Consider the following 12,668-nt stretch of genomic DNA (forward strand, 5'->3'; position numbering starts at 1 on the left):
CCTATCTCACTGGATTGTTTTAAGGGTTAAATTAAATGAGCTAATCCAGTAAGTATTGTCATTGCATCTGCTCATGGTGAGTGCTCCATAAAGGTTAGTTACTCTTAGAATCACCATCCTTGTTATGATTTGGTTGTAAAGAATTCCAGAAAAAGAAATCAACTGAAATAGATGGGATTTGCTCTTAGTCTTAAAGGAAGTGTAGGATTCAATCAAGAGACGAAATAGCTGGCCATGTAATCACAAGTCACACTTGGGAACTCGGTAAGTAGCCCAAACTGTCTAGGGGTGGAAATCCATGTAGTAACAGATCATATTTGCACAACAACATCTCACAATCCTTCCATTTTTAAATTTAAATAGCTATTATTTCCCCTCGCTCCACCCACAACTCAATTCACATCTGCTTTCTTTTTAACAAGCAGGGAAACTGAAACTGGTAATTAAGTACCTCAAATCCCTTTTCAGAATGAGGCATATTCCAAAAGGGAAGAGACCTATTCTGATTTGCTACTGAAATTCAAGAAAGGAGCACAGTGCCTAGCACATTTAAAGTGTCCTATGAATGGGTGATGATGGGGTAAAAATAAAGGACTTAATAAAATGACTTGTTTAGAGTTATCTGGCCAGTAAACAGCAGGGATGAAACCGGACAAGAACTGGAGCCTCCTAATTCCTGAGCTTTCTGTTTCCTGTGACACCTGACTCCCTCCATGTAAGGGAATTATGAGATAGGAGATTGGTAAGGAGCATCTCTGGGGAGTGCAATGGTCAGGAGCTCAGGTGAACACATAGGAATTGATCCATTATGTTCTAAGGGACCACACAGTGTAGTGGGGAGGTGCACAGGTCTGGTTAAAACCTCAGTTCCTGCTCTTACATGGTTCTGTGACTTTGGCTAAGTTATTTAACCTTTCTCTATCTCATCTCCCTCATCCATAAGAAGGGGATAAAATGATAGTATTTATCTCATAGAGTGATGATGATTAAAGGAAACAATGCATGTAGACTACATAAAACAGTGCTTAGAACATAGAAAACACTCAATAAATGTTAGCAATTATTACTTCGAAAGATGGAAGGACCTATATTTTAGAGCATCTGCTGTTTTTTATTTACCACACCCCCTCATTCTGGCCCCTTGCCTCTAGAGAGGGCATGCAACTCAGAGTTCTATGGCTCCCTTGTCAAAGCATTTGATGTTTGCTTTTCCAGCTCTAGGAAAAGTGCTCTCAAAGAAGGAGGGTGGTCCCTACCTCACTGAAATTGCTGAAATCACTGCAGGGAAGCAATCACCTACCTCATCAAACCCATGATTCAAATGAAGGAAAATGGCCAGTACTCAGTTTCCATGAGCCTGATACTCTGGACAAGCTACACAATTTGTGGAGCCCAGTGCAAAATGAAAATGTGGGGCTTCTTGTTCAAAATGTATTAAGAATTCCAAGACAGCAACACAGAGCATTAAACCAAGTATGGTACCCTACTGAGCCCATGTACAGGTTGCACACCCATGAAGCCAGGCTTGCAGATGCTTTAAACTTTCTACTTCACCTTTTCGTCTTCCTTCGGAGTCATCTTTTTATGACTCTTGCCCCAAACACCTGGCAGAAAGTGTTTCTCTTGCCCTTGATCTTTGCATTAAACTTGCTTTGCATTTTGGAATCCAAACACCTGGATAGAAATTCCCTACTGGCCTGTACACTCTTAGGAATGATGCTTGACTCTCTTTAATTCTATTTTCACATTTGAAAATTGAGGATAATGATAATAATAGCAACCTTATAGACTTACTATGAATATTGAAAGAGCTAATAATTTAAAAGTTTTTAAATAGTATCTAACACAGTGGTTCTCCACCCTGGCTGCATATTAGAATCACCTTAGAGCTGTTAAGAAGTGCCATTGTCTGGGCTCCAGCCACGACCAATTAAACCAGAGCCTTTGGAGGTGAGGCCAGGACAACTATAGTTTTAAAAAGCCCCCCAAGAGATATGAATGAACAGGAGGGTTGGGGACCACTGGTCTTGTGTATGACGAGTGCTCAATAATAAATAATAAGAATAAATAATAAATGCTATAATAAATTTAAAAATACAAATATAAATAATATAATAATAAATAATAAATGTTGGCCAGTTATTATACAGCTTGCTAAACAAAGAAGTAAAATGTCCTATAGTTCAGTTTTTCCCCTGGATCAACTCTGCATCTGGCTTCTTTCTCCCACTCTCATGTGCTTTGATCCAGCATGTACCTGCAACCAATATAAATCAAAACAAAAGACGTCTTGCGGTGTTCCCGCTGAGACAAAGGTACCTTTGAATACAGGTCTTCCCATTAACCCAGAGATGAGAGGGGGAAATGTCAATTCCTCCAACAGGGCTCCTTCCTTTGATATCAGGGTGGTGTATATTCCAAAAGCTCTGTACTCTGCAGGTTTCGGGGGGCAGGGAGGACTTCAATCGAGTCACCAGAGATCCCTAAATAATGCAAAGCAAAGAGAGACAAGGAGGTGGTGAGAATGTTAATTTCTTAAGCTTGTATTTCTCTCCCATCAGAGTGGATAATCATCTTTTTGAAGATGCCCTTTTGTCATATTTATGATGGTGACACATCCATTATGAATACAGTAGCTCATTTGCAATATGACCTGACAAATATTGATGTGTTCTAGGCTACATTTAATTTCAAGGTAACTAAAATCATTTGTGTTTCTTAGTAACCGGGAAGGGTTCTGATCACATGAAGCTTAAAATAGTAGGGTCCTTTACGACTCGTCCTTCATAGTGAATCTACTAATCAGGACCTGGACAGGTGTTGAGGGAGGAGCTGGAGGAGTGGTCAGCTGAGTCAATTTGACCTTGAGGTCAAGAGGATCTCACTCTCAAGCTGAGGTTCATAGATACATTGTTGGAGGGGAGCTGGCTGAGTTAGTCACAAACAGTTTCTTAACTGATATCCATTGACCATCTCCTCCAGCTAAATAATAGGGTTACAGATCCACAGCTCCTGGGGCTCAGAATATAAAAGCCGATTTGTGGAGACCCTCAAAGGCCCAAGTCCCAGCATCCAAGAGTCAAATATATGTTACATTTGCTGAGCCTGTGGGTCTAAGAGAAAAGAGCAGATCCTGCCCAGAGCTATTTATGTTCTAGTTGGCTCCCTAAATTCTAAGCACCTGAGAAGGCAATTGTTAAGCGATATTACAAGATAACACAGATTTAGAGGGCAAAAGAATTATCACAGTCAGGACAGTGTTTTTAATAAGTTTTGAAACCACTGTGAGTCCTGAAGTTAATTTAGTAGGTCAAGACAAACATTTCCTTTTAGAACAGAACAGACTAGATCGAAGTAGACTACATCAGAGTGCTTTCCTTTCAGTTAAGTAAATTGTTAGGATTGAGTATTGTTTTCTGAAAGTTTAGCTTCATTTATCTATGTTCATGTGTGTGCGTATTAGGTCGCAATGTAGAATGGAATTTTTTGCTGTGGTTCAAGGTCCAAAAGATTGAAATTCACCATATTAGTAGACAGTGTCTATTCAGGGCAGAGTTTACAAACTGGGGACTCGCAGGATACATATGGCCCATTAGGAGTGAGTGAATTGGGAGTTTTATTATTGTTGTTGTTATTTTGTTCTGTGGTTCACAAAAAGAGGTTGTGAAAAAATTTGAGGGCTTCCCTGGTGGTGCAGTGGTTGAGAGTCCGCCTGCCGATGCTGGGGACACGGTTTCGTGCCCTGGTCCGGGAAAATCCCACATGCCGCAGAGCGGCTGAGCCCGTGAGCCATGGCCGCTGAGCCTGCGCGTCCGGAGCCTGTGCTCTGCAACGGGAGAGGCCACAACGGAGAGAGGCCCGCGTACCGCAAAAAAAAAAAAAAAAAAAAAAAAAAAGACTTGATGGCTAGCAGTTAAAAGTCAGGAAATTTTATCTTTTAAAAAGACAAATTTTTCAGTTTCTCTTCAAATACCAGAATATCTAGAAATAATGAATCTGAATTCTCACAGGCCGGGATAGTCCAGGTAAATTGTTTTCCCCAAAATGAAAAATCTGATAGGTAAGTCAAGTGGATGCATTTCTATAATATTTTCTATCTCTGGGTCCTCTGACTTGACAATGATTTTTTATCTGCCATATGCTCCTGCCTCAACCTACATTTCTGGCCTTATCACTCACCCATCTTCTGTTCTAGCCAAATTAGAGAGTTAACTTATCCAAGGATAGTTCCCACCATCCTCTGACTGTGGCACTCTCTCCTCCCCAGTCCCTCTGTCAATTGAATGAAACATTTACCAAAGCCCAATTTAACTATATAGACCTTCCAGAAAGTCTTTCTGCCTCTTTCTTTATCTCTGGTAGTTCCTATCCCTGAATTCCACTAGTACATTGTACTTCTTTACTGGTCTTGCAGTACTCATAATTCTCTAAAATATATCATCCTTATTTATCATCATCTGTCTCTCTGAGTAGGTCATGAGCTCGCTGAATGCGGAAACGATGTCACATTTGTCTCTGCTTTCCCATCCCATTGCTCAGACCAGTGAATTGCATAAAGCAGATACTCAATAGTTGTTTGACAAATTGCATTACAAAAGACTTCAACATAAGGTTATTAGTTTCAGCATTGTTTGATATAGCAAAAAATTGAAAACAATCCAACTGTCCGTCAGTTGAGTTTGAAAAAATCAGCTATGCCACCTCTATACAACGGAATATTCTAAGGCTATGGAAAATGATTTAGATCTATTTTTGGTGACATAGAAACATGTTCAGGACATAATACTAAGTAAGAAAGCAATTGACAGAACCATAGAGAGAGCATTATCCAAATAATTTTTAAATAGACATTTCTAGGTATAGAAAAGATCTGAAAGGATATTCATTCACCTCACAGATGTTTCCTGAATGCCTACTATGAGTTAATGACTATTCTAAGAGCTGTATGTATAAGAGTAAACAAAGCGAAATGTCTATGCACGTGGAGTTAGCATTCTACTAGGGGAGGGGATAGAGAGAAAAAGCTGTATTTAAGATAATAATAAGTGGAACAAAGAGAAGTAAAACAGGAATACTGAATAAAGAGTGATATGGCTGGTGCACGGAACATTTCAATATTATTTAAGGTGTTTAAGAAACACCTCTCTGATGAGAAATTATTTCCCCAGAATCCTGAAATAAGACAATAAGTCATGTAGGTTTCTGGAGGAAGAGGATTCCAGGCAGAGGGAACAGCAAGTGTAAAGGTCCCGAGGTACAAGTGTACTTGGTGTGGCAGGATAGAGTAAGTAAAAGGAGAGAAGGTAGGAGAAGAGATAAGCAAATTAATGGGAAACCATGTTATGTAATGCCCTCTAAGGGAGTTTGACTTTTATTCTGAGTAGAGTGAAAAGACTGGCAGGCTTTCAAAAAATTATCAAGAAATTGGTAATCTACATATTAAGTTTGAGATGCCTATAGGAGTTGCAAATGGGAGGTAGAAAGTTGGATGCATGATCTAGAGTTCAAGAGTGAATTCTAGGCTGGTTTTATAGATTTAGACTGGTATTTAAATCCATTTTCTAGTTAGGTGAAACTACCTTGAAAATAAGTGTAGAAGGCAAAGAGGTCTGAGGACTGAGCCATATATTATTTTGTCATTTAGGGAATGAAAGCTTAAGAGAGTCCAGCAAAACTTAGAAGGGACCACTGAGCAAAGAGATAAAGGAAAGAGCTATGTGAAGGAAGCCTACTGGCAAAAGTATGATATCCTCAAAGAGGAGGATGAGATAAATTCTATCAAATTCTGCTCAAAGGTTGAATAAGAGGAAGACTGAGAAAAGGCCACTGAATTTTGTGACATGAAGATCACTGATGACCTGAATAAAAGCAATCTTGGAAGAATCATAGGGACGAAAGTCAGAATAAATTAGGATTTCAAGAGAGAAGGGGAGGCAGGGCTGACAGTGAGTTTATACAACTCTTTCAAAGCCCTTTCAAAATTAAGGAATATCAGACAAATTGAGACTCATTCTAGAAATCAACTGGCCTCTTCTCCACAAAAATGTCAATGTCATAAAAGATAAAGAAAGGCTGAGGAAATGTTCCAGATTAAAAGAAACCAAAGAGTCATGTCCACTAAATTCTATACATGATTCTTGATTGAACCCTGGATCAGGGGAAAATTGTCATTATTGAAAAAAATGACAAAATTTGAATATGGATTGCATTTTAAATCAGGATATTGGATTAATGCTAAACTTCCCAAATTTCATCATAGAATTGTACTTATGTAATGGAATGTTCTTACTCTTAGGAAATATATCAGATAATGATTCAGAAAAATACAGTAAATATATATACATTTATATATATATATAAAATAATAGATTTTTATATATGCAGGATATAGAAAAAAATATATATATATATAAAATCTAGATGAGGGGTACATAGAAGTCCTCTGTATTATTCTTACAAACTTTCTGTAAATTTGAAATTATTTTGTAATAAAACTTTTTGAAAATGTTATAGTGGTTATTTCTGAGAAATGAAATAATGGATTTTTTTTCTATCTCCTTATCTCTATTTTCTTTTTCAACAGCAGAGATCAGTTATTTTAAAACATAAGTATTTTTAATGACATTTAAAGTATTTAAGAAAACGTATCAGTGAACTTTATCGACCACTCAGAAGGGCAGTGTTTTAGTGATCTGAGCAAATACTTCATGAGACAGATTTATCAGATTTTTTGAAGTCATAGAACAAGATTTACAACAGATCTCTACTGATGAGATTATACACCCACATATGATACCTTGTGGGCCAATGTTCACTTCTCAAGAAAAAGGAAGTTAATACATTGGGATATTGCTTTAAATATTTTAATGTTAATTATAATGATAATGCACTAAAATGAATTAATAATTTTGAATTTTTCTTGACTGAATATCCAGAGGTTTCTTTAGGGCTTAAATTATTATTTCTATGTTTTATGTGTTGGCTTTACCATCACAGAGGAGAAATATGAAAAAGCAATTAACTATATCCTCCAGTCTCCCTGAGAAATTGCTGTAGGGAATCTGTGAAAGAAGGGGCAGAGTTAGCATTATCACAGAAGATCTGTTTAATCAGATTCTCACCCTGGGGAAAATCTGGTTTAACACCCCATGGCTATCAGAACAAGCTTGCCATTATCACGTAACAGATTTGTGGTGGAAACTCAATAGCCATTTGTTGATTAATTGTCAAGAAAGGGAAGAAAGTTTATATCAGAGACAACTTGACTTTGCAAGATCTAGCAAGGTTACTATCAACTCTCACCGACTTAGAGTGTAAAATATTGGCCATAGTGTTAGGAGGCTGAGTGGAATTTTTTAAAATGTCAATCCATCTAACAAGAAGGATAAGATAACTTTGTTGACCACAAGCCTAAGAGCACTTTATTGACTTAACAGCCAAGTAAGACCAAAAAATGAGAGGGGAAAAAAGTAACCAGTTAAAGAAGGTAGAGTGACAGTATTTTGCCATCAAGATTTGTAATTCTTGATAGCAAAATAGCAATTGAACTAAGTCATTTAAATCAAAACTTTAAATATAATTATAGAGAAATATTTTTAGAATTATTATAGGTATTTCTGAAGGTGTTTAATAATATATATGTGTTAGTGCCTGTATCTCAATTTCAGTTTCTGGCAACATGGTAGACTAAATAATCTAACTGACTCTCCACTAAAAGTAAGTAAAAGTAAATAAAAATATGAATATCTATTTTACTGCTTTGACAAATTGGCAAGAAGGTAAGAATTCTCCAGAGACGTAAAGTTAAGGGAAAACAAGAGTCCAACATGGTAAGCAGAGGACCAGAGCTCACCTTTACCCCAAGGGCAACTTCACTTTTCATGGCCTCACAGAGAGTGAAGACATAAGAAAAATCTCTCAGAGTGCGAAGCCTACTAGGAGATTCCACACATTAACCTGAGCTAGAAAATTACACCGTCAGCAGGCAAACTAGAAATAAAACTGTACCTCTCAGGAGTAGAAAATAAAATTAGCCATCTAAACCTTGTTTCTGGATGAAAGCCGGGAGGAAATATCTAAAAATTAAAAAGAAAAGTGCACACATATACAAAAAAAAATTAAGTTTCCATAAAGGATAGACAGTTGAAATATGTACATCTTTTTTTTTTTTTTTTTTTTTTTTGTGGTATGCGGGCCTCCCTCTGCTGTGGCCTCTCCCGTTGCGGAGCACAGGCTCCGGACGCGCAGGCCCAGCGGCCATGGCTCACGGGCCCAACCGCTCCGCGGCATGTGGGATCCTCCCAGACCAAGGGCGCGAACCCTGTTCCCCTGCATCGGCAGGCGGACGCGCAACCACTGCGCCACCAGGGAAGCCCCTGTACATCTTTAAAAGATAGCATTTGCAATAGTACTAAGAAATGAATCTAACCAAACTTGCACAAGACCTTAACAACATCAAAAACCTGTGAAATTCTATGGAAACATATTAAAAAAGAGCTAAATAAATGTAAAGATGTACCATGGTTCATAGACGAGAAGACTCAGTATTATAAAAATATTGCTTCTCCCCAGATTGATCCATATATTCAATCTGAATAGTTTTTACTTTGAAATTTGGCAAAAAAACTATATGATTTAAACAGAGGACAAAGAACAAAAATAGCCAAAACATCCCATAACAGGAAATATATAGAGAAGATATTTGCCTTACCAGCTATTAAGAGTTATAAAAATCTAATATTTGGGCTTCCCTGGTGGCGCAGTGGTTGAGAGTCCGCCTGCCGATGCAGGGGACACAGGTTCGTACCCCGGTCCGGGAAGATCCCACATGCCGCGGAGCGGCTGGGCCCGTGAGCCATGGCCGCTGAGCCTGCGCGTCCGGAGCCTATGCTCCGCAACGGGAGAGGCCACAACAGCGAGAGGCCCGCATACCGCAAAAAAAAAAAAAAAAAAAAACTAATATTTAAGATAAAGTGGTATTGGTCCAGGGATAGATGAATAGACTGGTGGAACTGAGTGGAGAACTCAGAAATATATCCACACACCTATAGAAGTTCGATTGACAGACTAGTGGGAAACAGGGATTTTTCTATAAATAGTTCTGAAACAAAATTGACTCCTAACTAAAGCAAGACAATTCCATAGGAATTAAAGACCTAAATGTGAACAGCAAGAGTATAACAATTTTAGAAAGCAATATAAAAAAACATCTTCACCATTCTGTCCAAGGAATTCTCCATTTTTTTCTGGAGTTGATCTGTAGTGGAGATAGACTTCTTAAATACGATAGAAGTAGAAACCACAAAGAGAGTTGAGTTCAATTACATTAAAATTAAGAGCATCTGTTCATTTAACACAACATGTGGTAGAGACTTGAGTACTCCCAAATATCAGTGTGGGCGTATTCTACACTTCCCAGCCTCCTTTGTGGCTGAATGATGAGATGCAATTTGGACAGGAGTGACAGAAGCCACTTCCAGGCCTCGCACTTAGAAATAACCTACAGAGTCCTCAGCTTTCCTTCCTTCGCCATGTGTTTTCTAAGGCACAGCTTCAAGAGAGGACCATCGACTAACATCAGCCTTTGTTATCCACTGAGGTTCAAGGTTTATTTGTTACTCCCGATTAGCCTATGCTATACTGATTAATAAAAGCCATAGATAAAATGATAACTACAAAGTGGAGAAGCCATTTTCAGTACATCTACTTGACAAAATATGACCATCCAATACATTTTTTAAAGTTCTATGAAATAATAAGAAAAGGATAAACATCCCAATAGAAAAATGGGCAAAAGATTTGAACAATCTCCTTCATAATGGTCAATAACCACATAAAAAGATAGCCATTCTCTAGTAAATGAGAAAATGATACCTCACCGTTTTCACTCCCATCAGTAGGACAAAAATTTTTGAAGACTGGGGACTTCCCTGGTGGTACAGTGGTTGAGAATCCACCTGCCAATGCAGGGGACATGGGACCGAGCTCTTGTCCGGGATCTGCGGAGCAACTAAGCCCGTGGGCCACAACAACTGAGTCTGCGCTCTAGAGCCCACGAGCCACTACTGAAGCCAGTGTGCCACAACTACTGAAGCCCGTGCACCTAGAGCCCGTGCTCTGCAACAAGTGAAGCCAACGCCATAAGAAGCCTGTGCACTGCAATGAAGAGTAGCCCCATGGGGAGACCTTCAAGATGGCGGAGGGTAAGACATGGATATCACCTTCCTCCCCACAAATACATCAGAAATCCATCTACATGTGGAACAACTCCTGCAGAACACCTACTGAATGCTGGCAGACGACCTCAGACCTCCCAAAAGGCAAGAAACTCCCCAAGTACCTGGGTAGGGCAAAAGAAAAAAGAAAAAACAGAGACAAGAGACAAAAGAACAGGGACGGGACCTGCACCAGTGGGAGGGAGCTGTGAAGGAGGAAAGGTTTCCACACACTAGCAAGCCCCTTCTCAGGCTGAGACTGCGGGTGGCGGAGGGGGGAAGCTTCGGAGCTACAGAGGAGAGCACAGCAGCAGGGGTGTGGAGGGCAAAGAGAAGAACACACTAGCAAGCCCCTTCTCAGGCTGAGACTGCGGGTGGCGGAGGGGGGAAGCTTCGGAGCTACAGAGGAGAGCACAGCAACAGGGGTGTGGAGGGCAAAGAGAAGAGATTCCCGCACAGAGGATCTGTCTTAGTGCGCCACGGCTAGCCGGGAGGGAGTCCGGGGAAAAGTCTGGAGCTGCTGAAGAGACGAGACTTTTTCTTCCCTCTTTGTTTCCTGGTGCGCCAGGAGAGGGGATGATGTGAATGCTTCTGTGCGAAATTTTGTCTGTATAGCTTTGCTTTTACCATTTGTCCTAGGGTTCTCTCTGCCCGTTTTTTTTTTTTTTTAATATAGTTTTTAGTGCTTCTTATCATTGGCGGATTTGTTTTTTGGTTTGGTTGCTCTCTACTTTCTTTCTTTTTCTCCCGGGAGCCTGTGCAGCTCGCCACTGCCAGGGTCCCGGGATCCAGGGACAACTTCCCCGGGAGAATGCACGGCGCGCCTCAGGCTGGTGCAACGTCACGCAGGCCTCTGCGGCCTTACGCTCGCCCCGCACTCCGTGCTCCTCCCTCCCCCCGGCCGGAGTGAGCCAGAGCCCCCGAATCAGCTGCTCCTTTAACCCCATCCTGTCTGAGCGAAGAATAGACGCCCTCCGGCGACCTACACGCAGAGGCGGGGCCAAATCGAAAGCTGAACCCCGGGAGTTGTGTGAACAAAGAAGAGAAAGGGAAATCTCTCCCAGCAGCCTCAGGAGCAGCGGATTAAATCTCCACAATCAATTGGATGTACCCTGCATCTGTGGAAAACCTGAATACACAACGAATCATCCGAAATTGAGGACGTGGACTTGGGAGCAACAATATATATACTTTTTCCCTTTTTCTCGTTTTGTGAGTGTGTATGTGAATGCTTCTGTGCGAAATTTTGTCTGTATAGCTTTGCTTTTACCATTTGTCCTAGGGTTCTCTCTGCCCGTTTTTTTTTTTTTTTAATATAGTTTTTAGTGCTTCTTATCATTGGCGGATTTGTTTTTTGGTTTGGTTGCTCTCTACTTTCTTTCTTTTTTTATTACTTTTTAATTTATTTATTTTTAATAATTTTTTTATTTTTTATTTTAATAACTTTTAAATTTAATTTTTCTCCCTTTCTTTCTTTTTCTTTCTTTCTTTCTTTTCTTCCTTTCTTTCTCTCTTCCTTCCTCCCTCTCTCTCTCTTTCTTTCTCCGTTTTTTTTTTTGTTTTTTTTTTTTTTTTTGTGGTATGCGGGCCTCCCTCTGCTGCGGCCTCTCCCGTTGCGGAGCACAGGCTCCGGACGCGCAGGCTCAGCGGGCATGGCTCACGGGCCCAGCTGCTCCGCAGCATGTGGGATCCTCCTGGACCGGGGCGCGAACCCGGTTCCCCTGCATCAGCAGGCGGACGCGCAACCACTGCGCCACCAGGGAAGCCCTCTTTCTCCGTTTTATTCTGAGCCATGTGGATGACAGGATCTTGGTGTTCCAGCCAGGTGTCAGGGCTGTGCCTCTGAGGCGGGAGAGCCGAGTTCAGGACGTTGGTCCACCAGAGACCTCCCAGCTCCACGTAATATCAAACAGCAAAAATTTCGAGAGATCTCCATCTCAACGCCAAGATGCAGCTCCACTCAATGACCAGCAAGCTACAGTACTGAACACCCTACGACAAACAACTAGCAAGACAGGAAAAGAACCCCACCCATTACCAGAGAGGCTGCCTAAAATCATAATAAGGCCACAGACACTCCAAAACACACCACCGGAAGAGGACTTGCTCACGAGAAAGACAAGATCCAGCTTCATCCACCAGAACACAGGCACTAGTCCCTTCCACCAGGAAGCCTACACAACCCACTGAAACAACCTTAGCCACTGTGGGCAGACACCAAAAACAATGGGAACTACGAACCCACAGCCTGCGAAAAGGAGACCCCAAACAAAGTAAATTAAGCAAAATAAGGAGACAGAGAAACACACAGCAGATGAAGGAGCAAGGTGAAAACCCACCAGATGTAACAAATGAAGAGGAAATAGGCAGTCTACCTGAAAAAGAATTCAGAGTAATGATAGTAAAGATGGTCCAAAATCTTGGAAATAGAATGAAGAAAATACAAGAAACGTT

At 40.6% G+C, this 12,668-nt stretch overlaps 1 long non-coding RNA gene across 1 annotated transcript in view; it reads right to left on the minus strand.

The window, feature by feature from the left end:
* Positions 1 to 12,668, minus strand: part of LOC114484297 (uncharacterized) — a 275,416-nt gene that overhangs the window by 110,861 nt on the left and 151,887 nt on the right. Inside the window, exon 4 of the long non-coding RNA XR_008615776.1 lies at positions 2,320 to 2,483. This is a non-coding gene — a long non-coding RNA (uncharacterized lncRNA). The remainder of the gene's footprint in view (positions 1 to 2,319; positions 2,484 to 12,668) is intronic.

The sequence above is a fragment of the Physeter macrocephalus genome, chromosome 18 (assembly GCF_002837175.3).
Source record: "Physeter macrocephalus isolate SW-GA chromosome 18, ASM283717v5, whole genome shotgun sequence".
Classification (NCBI taxonomy): Eukaryota; Metazoa; Chordata; class Mammalia; order Artiodactyla; family Physeteridae; genus Physeter; species Physeter macrocephalus.